Source organism: Planococcus citri, chromosome 2 (genome assembly GCF_950023065.1).
Source record: "Planococcus citri chromosome 2, ihPlaCitr1.1, whole genome shotgun sequence".
NCBI lineage: Eukaryota > Metazoa > Arthropoda > Insecta > Hemiptera > Pseudococcidae > Planococcus > Planococcus citri.
Window position 1 is genome coordinate 74,773,775 of NC_088678.1, and position 15,053 is coordinate 74,788,827.

Below are 15,053 nucleotides of genomic sequence, written 5' to 3' on the forward strand. Positions count from 1 at the left end.
GTAGATACATACATACAGTGAGTAATTGCTGGCAAAGTCATGCCTGATCGTTCTCAACATATTGGTCCAATAATCTACTGTTTGCATGAATTGTGCCATGGTAATATTTTGTTACATTGGACTGGGATGGTCAATTTTCATTTTCCAGGTTCAAATTTGGAAGGGATTTGGTGTGAGATTCTTAGTTTTCAGAAGTAATTTAAGTTATTAATTTAGTACATACATATATGGAGTGGGTAAACTGATTGGGGCTGATGGGTGTGATTTTTTCCATTTCAGGTTCAATTTTGGAAGGGATTTGTGCTATTATAATGGTTAATGATTATGAGTAATTTAGAATAATTTAGATAAATAGTTTAGTAGATACATAAGTTACATACAGTGAGTAATTGCTGGCAAAGTCATGCCTGATCGTTCTCAACTTATTGGTCCAATAATCTACTGTTTGCATGAATTGTGCCATTGTAATATTGTTACATTGGACTGAGAGGGTCAATTTTCATTTTCCAGGTTCAAATTGTACGGCTGGTGGTGAGCGTTTCAAGGAGTGTGTGTGTAGACATATACATATGTACTAGATATAAATGGTTGTGGGCAGCCTTGTTAGGTTAAGTGTCTGTCCATCGTCATCTATCATCAAAATTTTACTACCATCTGGATTCTTGTGATTTCTTGAAAAATTGAATTCTGTTAGCTTAAGTACACGCATCCACGGATTGTTCTGTCCTGGCCATGCTGGGGAAAAGTGTGCGGAGTACTACTCATCCCTGCGACACCACCCATTCAGTCATAAAGAGGGGTAGCCGTGATAGGCTGGCACATGGAGTACCGGATGCGTTTTCCATCTAGTAGTTAATAGTGTAATACTATTTTCTGCGACCTTAGTTCCGGTTGATCAAAGATATGGAGCAGGTGTGGTTAATGTTAGCCCTACGAATCGCAACATTGCCATTCCTGCCATCGAGGATCAGACCTGCCGCCCTCGGATTGCCAGATCTGCCTGCGATCCAAGCGCATGATGTGTAGTTTGTGTGAGTGATTTTAGTTATACATAATGTAGTAGAGAGATTGGGACTGATGGGTGCAATTTTTTTCATATCAGACACAATTTTAGAAGGGAATTGGGTTTATGATGGTTAGTGATTACGAGTAATTTAGATTAATTTAGATAAATAGTTTAATAGATACTTACATTGGGAGATTGCTGCTGAGGTTATGCCTCATGTTTTCCCCAATTTTTTCCCCAACAATCCCCTCTTCCCCCAAAATGCGCTATTATTATGTGGCTGCATTGGGGCTGAGGGGTACAATTTTCTTGTTTCAGATTCAAACATGGAAGGGATTTAATGTATAAGGCTCAGTTTTTAATAGTAATTTAGTTATTAATTTAGTACATATATGGAGTGGGTAAACTGATTGGGGCTGATGGGTGTGATTTGTTCATTTCATGTTCAAATTTGGAAGGGATTTGGGCTATGATGGTTAATGATTAAGTATGAGTAATTTAGATTAATTTAGATAAATAGTTTAGTAGATACATACATACAGTGAGTAATTGCTGGCAAAGTCATGCCTGATCGTTCTCAACATATTGGTCCAATAATCTACTGTTTGCATGAATTGTGCCATGGTAATATTTTGTTACATTGGACTGGGATGGTCAATTTTCATTTTCCAGGTTCAAATTTGGAAGGGATTTGGTATGAGATTCTTAGTTTTCAGAAGTAATTTAAGTTATTAATTTAGTACATACATATATGGAGTGGGTAAACTGATTGGGGCTGATGGGTGTGATTTTTTCCATTTCAGGTTCAATTTTGGAAGGGATTTGTGCTATTATAATGGTTAATGATTATGAGTAATTTAGAATAATTTAGATAAATAGTTTAGTAGATACATAAGTTACATACAGTGAGTAATTGCTGGCAAAGTCATGCCTGATCGTTCTCAACTTATTGGTCCAATAATCTACTGTTTGCATGAATTGTGCCATTGTAATATTGTTACATTGGACTGAGAGGGTCAATTTTCATTTTCCAGGTTCAAATTGTACGGCTGGTGGTGAGCGTTTCAAGGAGTGTGTGTGTAGACATATACATATGTACTAGATATAAATGGTTGTGGGCAGCCTTGTTAGGTTAAGTGTCTGTCCATCGTCATCTATCATCAAAATTTTACTACCATCTGGATTCTTGTGATTTCTTGAAAAATTGAATTCTGTTAGCTTAAGTACACGCATCCACGGATTGTTCTGTCCTGGCCATGCTGGGGAAAAGTGTGCGGAGTACTACTCATCCCTGCGACACCACCCATTCAGTCATAAAGAGGGGTAGCCGTGATAGGCTGGCACATGGAGTACCGGATGCGTTTTCCATCTAGTAGTTAATAGTGTAATACTATTTTCTGCGACCTTAGTTCCGGTTGATCAAAGATATGGAGCAGGTGTGGTTAATGTTAGCCCTACGAATCGCAACATTGCCATTCCTGCCATCGAGGATCAGACCTGCCGCCCTCGGATTGCCAGATCTGCCTGCGATCCAAGCGCATGATGTGTAGTTTGTGTGAGTGATTTTAGTTATACATAATGTAGTAGAGAGATTGGGACTGATGGGTGCAATTTTTTTCATATCAGACACAATTTTAGAAGGGAATTGGGTTTATGATGGTTAGTGATTACGAGTAATTTAGATTAATTTAGATAAATAGTTTAATAGATACTTACATTGGGAGATTGCTGCTGAGGTTATGCCTCATGTTTTCCCCAATTTTTTCCCCAACAATCCCCTCTTCCCCCAAAATGCGCTATTATTATGTGGCTGCATTGGGGCTGAGGGGTACAATTTTCTTGTTTCAGATTCAAACATGGAAGGGATTTAATGTATAAGGCTCAGTTTTTAATAGTAATTTAGTTATTAATTTAGTACATATATGGAGTGGGTAAACTGATTGGGGCTGATGGGTGTGATTTGTTCATTTCATGTTCAAATTTGGAAGGGATTTGGGCTATGATGGTTAATGATTAAGTATGAGTAATTTAGATTAATTTAGATAAATAGTTTAGTAGATACATACATACAGTGAGTAATTGCTGGCAAAGTCATGCCTGATCGTTCTCAACATATTGGTCCAATAATCTACTGTTTGCATGAATTGTGCCATGGTAATATTTTGTTACATTGGACTGGGATGGTCAATTTTCATTTTCCAGGTTCAAATTTGGAAGGGATTTGGTATGAGATTCTTAGTTTTCAGAAGTAATTTAAGTTATTAATTTAGTACATACATATATGGAGTGGGTAAACTGATTGGGGCTGATGGGTGTGATTTTTTCCATTTCAGGTTCAATTTTGGAAGGGATTTGTGCTATTATAATGGTTAATGATTATGAGTAATTTAGAATAATTTAGATAAATAGTTTAGTAGATACATAAGTTACATACAGTGAGTAATTGCTGGCAAAGTCATGCCTGATCGTTCTCAACTTATTGGTCCAATAATCTACTGTTTGCATGAATTGTGCCATTGTAATATTGTTACATTGGACTGAGAGGGTCAATTTTCATTTTCCAGGTTCAAATTGTACGGCTGGTGGTGAGCGTTTCAAGGAGTGTGTGTGTAGACATATACAAATGTACTAGATATAAATGGTTGTGGGCAGCCTTGTTAGGTTAAGTGTCTGTCCATCGTCATCTATCATCAAAATTTTACTACCATCTGGATTCTTGTGATTTCTTGAAAAATTGAATTCTGTTAGCTTAAGTACACGCATCCACGGATTGTTCTGTCCTGGCCATGCTGGGGAAAAGTGTGCGGAGTACTACTCATCCCTGCGACACCACCCATTCAGTCATAAAGAGGGGTAGCCGTGATAGGCTGGCACATGGAGTACCGGATGCGTTTTCCATCTAGTAGTTAATAGTGTAATACTATTTTCTGCGACCTTAGTTCCGGTTGATCAAAGATATGGAGCAGGTGTGGTTAATGTTAGCCCTACGAATCGCAACATTGCCATTCCTGCCATCGAGGATCAGACCTGCCGCCCTCGGATTGCCAGATCTGCCTGCGATCCAAGCGCATGATGTGTAGTTTGTGTGAGTGATTTTAGTTATACATAATGTAGTAGAGAGATTGGGACTGATGGGTGCAATTTTTTTCATATCAGACACAATTTTAGAAGGGAATTGGGTTTATGATGGTTAGTGATTACGAGTAATTTAGATTAATTTAGATAAATAGTTTAATAGATACTTACATTGGGAGATTGCTGCTGAGGTTATGCCTCATGTTTTCCCCAATTTTTTCCCCAACAATCCCCTCTTCCCCCAAAATGCGCTATTATTATGTGGCTGCATTGGGGCTGAGGGGTACAATTTTCTTGTTTCAGATTCAAACATGGAAGGGATTTAATGTATAAGGCTCAGTTTTTAATAGTAATTTAGTTATTAATTTAGTACATATATGGAGTGGGTAAACTGATTGGGGCTGATGGGTGTGATTTGTTCATTTCATGTTCAAATTTGGAAGGGATTTGGGCTATGATGGTTAATGATTAAGTATGAGTAATTTAGATTAATTTAGATAAATAGTTTAGTAGATACATACATACAGTGAGTAATTGCTGGCAAAGTCATGCCTGATCGTTCTCAACATATTGGTCCAATAATCTACTGTTTGCATGAATTGTGCCATGGTAATATTTTGTTACATTGGACTGGGATGGTCAATTTTCATTTTCCAGGTTCAAATTTGGAAGGGATTTGGTATGAGATTCTTAGTTTTCAGAAGTAATTTAAGTTATTAATTTAGTACATACATATATGGAGTGGGTAAACTGATTGGGGCTGATGGGTGTGATTTTTTCCATTTCAGGTTCAATTTTGGAAGGGATTTGTGCTATTATAATGGTTAATGATTATGAGTAATTTAGAATAATTTAGATAAATAGTTTAGTAGATACATAAGTTACATACAGTGAGTAATTGCTGGCAAAGTCATGCCTGATCGTTCTCAACTTATTGGTCCAATAATCTACTGTTTGCATGAATTGTGCCATTGTAATATTGTTACATTGGACTGAGAGGGTCAATTTTCATTTTCCAGGTTCAAATTGTACGGCTGGTGGTGAGCGTTTCAAGGAGTGTGTGTGTAGACATATACAAATGTACTAGATATAAATGGTTGTGGGCAGCCTTGTTAGGTTAAGTGTCTGTCCATCGTCATCTATCATCAAAATTTTACTACCATCTGGATTCTTGTGATTTCTTGAAAAATTGAATTCTGTTAGCTTAAGTACACGCATCCACGGATTGTTCTGTCCTGGCCATGCTGGGGAAAAGTGTGCGGAGTACTACTCATCCCTGCGACACCACCCATTCAGTCATAAAGAGGGGTAGCCGTGATAGGCTGGCACATGGAGTACCGGATGCGTTTTCCATCTAGTAGTTAATAGTGTAATACTATTTTCTGCGACCTTAGTTCCGGTTGATCAAAGATATGGAGCAGGTGTGGTTAATGTTAGCCCTACGAATCGCAACATTGCCATTCCTGCCATCGAGGATCAGACCTGCCGCCCTCGGATTGCCAGATCTGCCTGCGATCCAAGCGCATGATGTGTAGTTTGTGTGAGTGATTTTAGTTATACATAATGTAGTAGAGAGATTGGGACTGATGGGTGCAATTTTTTTCATATCAGACACAATTTTAGAAGGGAATTGGGTTTATGATGGTTAGTGATTACGAGTAATTTAGATTAATTTAGATAAATAGTTTAATAGATACTTACATTGGGAGATTGCTGCTGAGGTTATGCCTCATGTTTTCCCCAATTTTTTCCCCAACAATCCCCTCTTCCCCCAAAATGCGCTATTATTATGTGGCTGCATTGGGGCTGAGGGGTACAATTTTCTTGTTTCAGATTCAAACATGGAAGGGATTTAATGTATAAGGCTCAGTTTTTAATAGTAATTTAGTTATTAATTTAGTACATATATGGAGTGGGTAAACTGATTGGGGCTGATGGGTGTGATTTGTTCATTTCATGTTCAAATTTGGAAGGGATTTGGGCTATGATGGTTAATGATTAAGTATGAGTAATTTAGATTAATTTAGATAAATAGTTTAGTAGATACATACATACAGTGAGTAATTGCTGGCAAAGTCATGCCTGATCGTTCTCAACATATTGGTCCAATAATCTACTGTTTGCATGAATTGTGCCATGGTAATATTTTGTTACATTGGACTGGGATGGTCAATTTTCATTTTCCAGGTTCAAATTTGGAAGGGATTTGGTGTGAGATTCTTAGTTTTCAGAAGTAATTTAAGTTATTAATTTAGTACATACATATATGGAGTGGGTAAACTGATTGGGGCTGATGGGTGTGATTTTTTCCATTTCAGGTTCAATTTTGGAAGGGATTTGTGCTATTATAATGGTTAATGATTATGAGTAATTTAGAATAATTTAGATAAATAGTTTAGTAGATACATAAGTTACATACAGTGAGTAATTGCTGGCAAAGTCATGCCTGATCGTTCTCAACTTATTGGTCCAATAATCTACTGTTTGCATGAATTGTGCCATTGTAATATTGTTACATTGGACTGAGAGGGTCAATTTTCATTTTCCAGGTTCAAATTGTACGGCTGGTGGTGAGCGTTTCAAGGAGTGTGTGTGTAGACATATACATATGTACTAGATATAAATGGTTGTGGGCAGCCTTGTTAGGTTAAGTGTCTGTCCATCGTCATCTATCATCAAAATTTTACTACCATCTGGATTCTTGTGATTTCTTGAAAAATTGAATTCTGTTAGCTTAAGTACACGCATCCACGGATTGTTCTGTCCTGGCCATGCTGGGGAAAAGTGTGCGGAGTACTACTCATCCCTGCGACACCACCCATTCAGTCATAAAGAGGGGTAGCCGTGATAGGCTGGCACATGGAGTACCGGATGCGTTTTCCATCTAGTAGTTAATAGTGTAATACTATTTTCTGCGACCTTAGTTCCGGTTGATCAAAGATATGGAGCAGGTGTGGTTAATGTTAGCCCTACGAATCGCAACATTGCCATTCCTGCCATCGAGGATCAGACCTGCCGCCCTCGGATTGCCAGATCTGCCTGCGATCCAAGCGCATGATGTGTAGTTTGTGTGAGTGATTTTAGTTATACATAATGTAGTAGAGAGATTGGGACTGATGGGTGCAATTTTTTTCATATCAGACACAATTTTAGAAGGGAATTGGGTTTATGATGGTTAGTGATTACGAGTAATTTAGATTAATTTAGATAAATAGTTTAATAGATACTTACATTGGGAGATTGCTGCTGAGGTTATGCCTCATGTTTTCCCCAATTTTTTCCCCAACAATCCCCTCTTCCCCCAAAATGCGCTATTATTATGTGGCTGCATTGGGGCTGAGGGGTACAATTTTCTTGTTTCAGATTCAAACATGGAAGGGATTTAATGTATAAGGCTCAGTTTTTAATAGTAATTTAGTTATTAATTTAGTACATATATGGAGTGGGTAAACTGATTGGGGCTGATGGGTGTGATTTGTTCATTTCATGTTCAAATTTGGAAGGGATTTGGGCTATGATGGTTAATGATTAAGTATGAGTAATTTAGATTAATTTAGATAAATAGTTTAGTAGATACATACATACAGTGAGTAATTGCTGGCAAAGTCATGCCTGATCGTTCTCAACTTATTGGTCCAATAATCTACTGTTTGCATGAATTGTGCCATGGTAATATTTTGTTACATTGGACTGGGATGGTCAATTTTCATTTTCCAGGTTCAAATTTGGAAGGGATTTGGTGTGAGATTCTTAGTTTTCAGAAGTAATTTAAGTTATTAATTTAGTACATACATATATGGAGTGGGTAAACTGATTGGGGCTGATGGTTGTGATTTTTTCCATTTCAGGTTCAATTTTGGAAGGGATTTGTGCTATTATAATGGTTAATGATTATGAGTAATTTAGAATAATTTAGATAAATAGTTTAGTAGATACATAAGTTACATACAGTGAGTAATTGCTGGCAAAGTCATGCCTGATCGTTCTCAACTTATTGGTCCAATAATCTACTGTTTGCATGAATTGTGCCATTGTAATATTGTTACATTGGACTGAGAGGGTCAATTTTCATTTTCCAGGTTCAAATTGTACGGCTGGTGGTGAGCGTTTCAAGGAGTGTGTGTGTAGACATATACATATGTACTAGATATAAATGGTTGTGGGCAGCCTTGTTAGGTTAAGTGTCTGTCCATCGTCATCTATCATCAAAATTTTACTACCATCTGGATTCTTGTGATTTCTTGAAAAATTGAATTCTGTTAGCTTAAGTACACGCATCCACGGATTGTTCTGTCCTGGCCATGCTGGGGAAAAGTGTGCGGAGTACTACTCATCCCTGCGACACCACCCATTCAGTCATAAAGAGGGGTAGCCGTGATAGGCTGGCACATGGAGTACCGGATGCGTTTTCCATCTAGTAGTTAATAGTGTAATACTATTTTCTGCGACCTTAGTTCCGGTTGATCAAAGATATGGAGCAGGTGTGGTTAATGTTAGCCCTACGAATCGCAACATTGCCATTCCTGCCATCGAGGATCAGACCTGCCGCCCTCGGATCGCCAGATCTGCCTGCGATCCAAGCGCATGATGTGTAGTTTGTGTGAGTGATTTTAGTTATACATAATGTAGTAGAGAGATTGGGACTGATGGGTGCAATTTTTTCATTTCAGACACAATTTTAGAAGGGAATTGGGTTTATGATGGTTAGTGATTACGAGTAATTTAGATTAATTTAGATAAATAGTTTAAGGGTGTGATTTATCGGAACGACAGAAAAAGGCGTTTTAACGACGAAAAAAGGGCATTTTAACGACAGAAAAAGGCATTGCACGGGAAAAGAATTATTTCACGATGATAAAAGTTTTTGAACGACAGTAAATGAATTTCAATGACGATATAAGGTATTGCCCGACAGAATAATTTAATGCACGTCTATATAATACATTTAACGACAAATCGTGCACGACAAAGAAATAAAATAGTGAACGACAGAAAAAAGACGAATTGCACATCCAAAAATTGATAAAAAGCACGACATTAAAAAAAAACTACACAGTTCATCTAGTACGTATCATTGTACATGTAGTGCTTTTTTGACTTTTGAGGATCTGCCACTCTTCCGCTTCTGTCCCAAAGGAATTGACTTCCCTTCAGCAGGAACTTGAGCTTGAGACGAATGTGCATAGGTACCTACCTAAAGTATGCTTGCACAGTGCCGATTTAGTGTTGTAGGGGCAGGAACAAATTGACGTACATAGGTACGCTTTTCTTTGCTCGACTTATATGCGGATCACCAGGCAGCAAACCCAAATAAAAAATTGGAACATCTCCAAACGAATTAAAGTCTGAGCTGATCTGAGCAAGAGGCAGGAGACAGTTGTTCACCTTCCTCCAGAGTGATTTTGAAGTTAAAAAATTGTTTAACATGAGGAAATTGAGAAAAATTGCAGTATCTGATTAAAGAAAGAGAAAATAGTGTTTTTAATTGAGGTTTATTACTCAAAATATATGAGTTTTTTGACCTTGCTCAGCAATTAGTTCAGCCATATGAAATCAAGAAACTCAAAAATGAACTTCTTGCATAATCACAAAATGAGTTATTTCTCTGAAAAAAAAATTTCAGCGGGAAATAATTTATTTTGCCGGGCAATTCTTTTTTTGGCGGGGAATAATTTATTTGGATGTGGATTACATTTCTTTCGTCGTTTGTATGAGATTGAATTGTCGTTCGTATCACTTAAGTTGTCGTGCTGGACTGTCGTTGAAAATTGTTGAAAATTGTCGTTAGAATGCCTTATTTTGTCGTTCGAATGTCCTGTCATTCGAATCACTTTTTCTGTCGTGCCAATATATATTCCCCATAGTTTAATAGATACTTACATTGGGAGATTGCTGCTGAGGTTATGCGTCATGTTTTCCCCAATTTTTTCCCCAACAATCCCCTCTTCCCCCAAAATGCGCTATTATTATGTGGCTGCATTGGGGCTGAGGGTAGAGCTGTACAACAACCGGAATTCGGAAACTCGGATGTTTAAGCATCCGAGTTTCCAAATACCCGGTTGTCAACCGGATTCCAGGAATCCTTTGTTTTTTTAAACTGTTTCTGTGACTTTTTTTTGGAATTCGAATCTCTGCGTTGGAAAAGTCACAGAAACAGTAAAAAAAAACAATGGATTCGGCGAATCCGGGTGTCATCCGGTTAATCGGTTAAAGCAGTAACCGGATGGCATATTCCGATTACATTCCGATTATCCGGTTGTTGTACAGCACTAGCTGAGGGGTACAATTTTCTTGTTTCAGATTCAAACATGGAAGGGATTTAATGTATAAGGCTCAGTTTTTAATAGTAATTTAGTTATTAATTTAGTACATATATGGAGTGGGTAAACTGATTGGGGCTGATGGGTGTGATTTGTTCATTTCATGTTCAAATTTGGAAGGGATTTGGGCTATGATGGTTAATGATTAAGTATGAGTAATTTAGATTAATTTAGATAAATAGTTTAATAGATACTTACATTGGGAGATTGCTGCTGAGGTTATGCCTCATGTTTTCCCAATTTTTTCTCCAACAATCCCCTCTTCCCCCAAAATGCACTATTATTATGTAGCTGCATTGGGGCTGAGGGGTACAATTTTCTTGTTTCAGGTTCAAATTTGGAAAGGAATTGTGGTGTATGATGCTGAGTTTTTAGGAGTAATTTAGTGATATGATGTACATATGTAGGCATATTCTCATTGTCATCATCTTCGTATCATATCATTTACAGAACTGAATTTTACTAATTTACACTGGGTGAGTCATCACTTGATCATCATTGAGCAATGCGGACGAACAATCTCCTACCATATCTGAGAATAGCTGTGACTCAAACTTTTTCAATGATTTTTGGTGCTTTGGTTGCTAGAATAGAATTATAAAATAGGTATATGATCGAGAAAAGGCACCTTACGCGATTCGTTCATTGTTTATTCGTCAAACGAGAATTTAAAACTGGAAAATTTTTGAAGAATAATTTTGATATTGGCCACGATATGAATCTTGGATGTTATTTAATTGTTATGATATTCGCGTTGTAATACGATCTGCGTGGAAACGTCCTACAAAATTTATTTTTATAAGTTGTTGGAACAGTTATATGTTTGTTTTTTAGAAAATAAGTTTGTATTTTTGTGTTTTGTTGTGTTATTATGTTATCAATGTACGTACCTACTTCTGTAATATTTTCTATAAATAGTGGTCTCGTATGCAGCTTTAGCTATACCCTATACCTATCTTTATTGTTGTACTATTATTTTTAGTGTACCTACATGTATTATTAAGTACTCTTGTTACTTTCATATTTCAGTGTTTTTTGCCCAGATCGATCAGTAGTATGTATAGAATAAGTGTTCCATTTTTTTTTCGCCGCATGTCCATGCTCTGTTGTGTGTCATTTTAATTCGTCACATGTGTTGAAACTTAATTCGCATATCGTAGGTAATGCGCTAGGAACATTGGGCTCAATTTTTGAACTCTTGATCGTATTGTAGCTGGAACAGAAAGCCAACTACCAAAATGCGCGAACCCTATTATATTATTTTGACACCAGAGTAGGAGAGTAGGGAATTTTGGCTCAGCTGAGGTAGGTAAATGAAATGAAGAAATTCGGACATTTTTGTTTGTTGTATGATACAAACGATGCTCAATTTAAAAGGAACGTGAAATTTTGGCATGCAACAGCTGTTATTTTGGACGGTAAGGTTGGCGTTTCTGGCTGGGATAAATCGCTGAAATTTAACTCTACGTCTTGACGATAAATTTAACTCGACTCTTTGATTCTGTAGACAATCGTTCATGGCGAAAAAATCAAAAATGACATTAAAATAGGTTGTTTTTTTACACGGATTCTCAAAAATCTGATTTTTGATTGATTTGATTTTTGGTTGTGTGGGGTATGATTTTATTTATGGCAATTTCTTACTGCGAATTTATCGACGATGGATCGCGATACATTGGTAAATATTATACTGATGTACTGGAAATGATCGAGAAGCCAATTCGTAACAGTAAGACATACGAAAAGTTGTGCTTGAACCAATTATTTGGCACCCCTCACGGGATTGGAATTGTTGATTTGAACTGAGCACTTGAGCAGCTCCGATTTAGCCCAGAATAGCATTTTTTTCTCAACATTTTAACGAGTACATGCAAGGGTTTCAAGTAGAGAAATATGTGAAAATATTTGTGACAGCCAAAGAAATTGCCTACTTTCAACTTTCAAGGCGAAAAATTCGTTAGAAACGTGACCTTTTTCAACGAATTAGATTTTTTATACCTATATTATGTTTAATTTGATTAGGAAAATTGGCACCCCTGGCTGAAATGAATGGACTGTGTCGAAGAAGTTTCCCACTTTCAAGGCGCAAAAATCGTTCGAAACGTGGGGGTTTTAAACGAAATTAACACGTCGATTTTCATGTAAACCTGGTTAGTTCTTAACGTGGTAAGTTGGCATCCCTGACTGAAATAAATTGTAAATTTGGACTCAATGGCTTAGATTTACCCCAGAATCGTCTTTTTCACGTTCGTAGAGAACTTTAAAATGAAGAAAACTGAGAGTATTTGGACGTGTAGTAGAAGTTGCCTATTCATAAGGCGCAATAATTCGTCGAAACATGGACTTCTACAGTATTTTTTTATCACGTGTCGAAATGGTTGCCTACTCTCAAGGCAGTCAAGGCGCAGAAGTCATTCGAAATGTGGGATTTTCGAGTATTTTTATCTAGTGTCAAAAAAGTTGCCTACTCTCAAGGCGCAAAATAAATTCGAAACGTGGGATTTTTAACAGATGTGAGATTGCTGAGAAATAATCGTCGATTGGTATGAATTTAAATTTGAGATTTCTTATTTGTAATTTCGAAACGTAAGTATGTTGACTGATGACACCCCCTCCCCCTCTGTAAACCCAAACCTCAATCAGGTAAGTTTAATTTAAATTCCATTTACTTAAATTCTTTGAATTCGAATTATACTCGTCTGAAGGGTGATTTTCTTGCGAATATGCATGCTACGTTGAAAATAATCTCGCCGATGAATTCTTCGTATCGACAAACCTCCAATTTGACCCCCCTCGTACGGTCCCTTTGGCATTAAAAGTAGTCGAATAATTGTATTTATAGCTATAAAGGTTCGAAAAAATGGAAATAAAATTTTCAAGACGACATTTACTCAGCGAATATTTACTTTAGGTCAAAAATAACATCATCATTAAATTCCTCGTATCGATAAACCCCTATTCTGACACATCGTAGTACGATTCATTTTGCCTTGAAAACAGAAAGATGAAAAATGCCTGCGAAGGTATGGGTATGCAACTCATATAACATTCTAAATTTATGACCTTTTTCAAAATTGAGCTTTTTGACCAAAAGAAAGGCAACTAGAGTGTACGAATAGTCGATTACCACTAATTAAGCGTCGCTGATCACGTCAAGCTCATTTATTTCATTCGATCGAGCTTTTTTGCACCTGAATGTTCGACTTTTACGAAAAAAACCTTCATTTCACACAGAACTTTGAGCTTTCTGGCAACACCAATGCCGGAAACGGATTTTCCGAGTGTCAAACCCCCCCCCATTTGCACTGTTCGTACACTCTAAAAAGCTCTCTAAAGCTTGCAAAACCGATTCGAAAGTTCAAAATTTACGATGCTGCGCTCTAGGTGGTGAAAATGAGAAGTTCTTTTGTAATCCTGAATTTGGGGGCTAGAAATACGCATTTACAACTACTTTTCGATGATTATAAAAGAAGTTCCATTTTTTGCCACCTGAAGCGCTGCATCGTTTTTTTCAAAATTGCTGCCATCAAAATTGAACTTTTCAGCCGAATAAAAGCCAAATAGAGTGTACGAACAGTCGAATATTACTAATTAAGCATCGCTGATCACGTCAATTTCATTTATTTCAAACGTCGAAGGGTTTTTGTTGCTAAAAGTTCAACTTTATTGAAAAAAAGCTTCATTCCACAGGGAACTTTGAACTTTTTGGAAGAATCAACACCGGAAACGAATTCGCCGTACCCAAAAACTCCCCTATTCGTACAGTTCGTACAGTCTAAAAAGCTCTCTAAAGCTCGCAAAATTTATTTGAAAGTTCAAGTATTAGGAGTATCGAACCTCCTAATATCCTATATTCTCCTAATGAAATTGGTCTTTTTTGCATCAAATATACTTGAAATTGATCAAAATTGGCAAATTATGCACTTTTTCAAAATTGAGCTTTTCAGCCGAATGAAAGCCAAATAGGGTGTACGAATAGTCGAATATTACTAAATAAGCATCGCTGATCACGTCAAGCTCGTTAGATTAAGTCGATCGAGCTTTTTTCTACCTGAAAGCTCAACTTTATTGAAAAAAAGCTTCATTTCACAGGGAACTTTGAGCTTTTTGGAAGAACCAACACCGGAAACGAATTTGCCGTACCCAAAAACCCCCCTATTCGTACAGTTCGTACAGCCTAAAAAGCTCTCTAAAGCTCGCAAAATTGAATTGAAAGTTCAAGTATTAGGAGCATCGAACCTCCTAATATCATATATTCTCCTAGTGAAATAGACCCGTTCGCGTACGAGTGTTGTGTGAATTATAGTGGGTGTCTAAGCATTGTTTTTCTATGCAAAAGTTGTCCCGGTGAACCCGGTGAACCCTCACACAACGAAAGAAAAAACGCTTCGACTACGAAATATTAGTTAAATTCACGCTGTACCCGTACGCTTATTAAAACCGAATATCTCACCATGAACGGGTCTATTGGTCTTATTTTGCATCAAATAAATCGAAAATGATCAAAATTGGCAAATTATGCACTTTTTCAAAGTTGAGCTTTTTGACCGAATGAAAGCCAAATGAGGTGTACGAATAGTCGATTATCACTAATTCAGCATCGGTGATCACGTCAAGCTCATTTATTTCGAGATTCGAAGCTTTTTTCCACC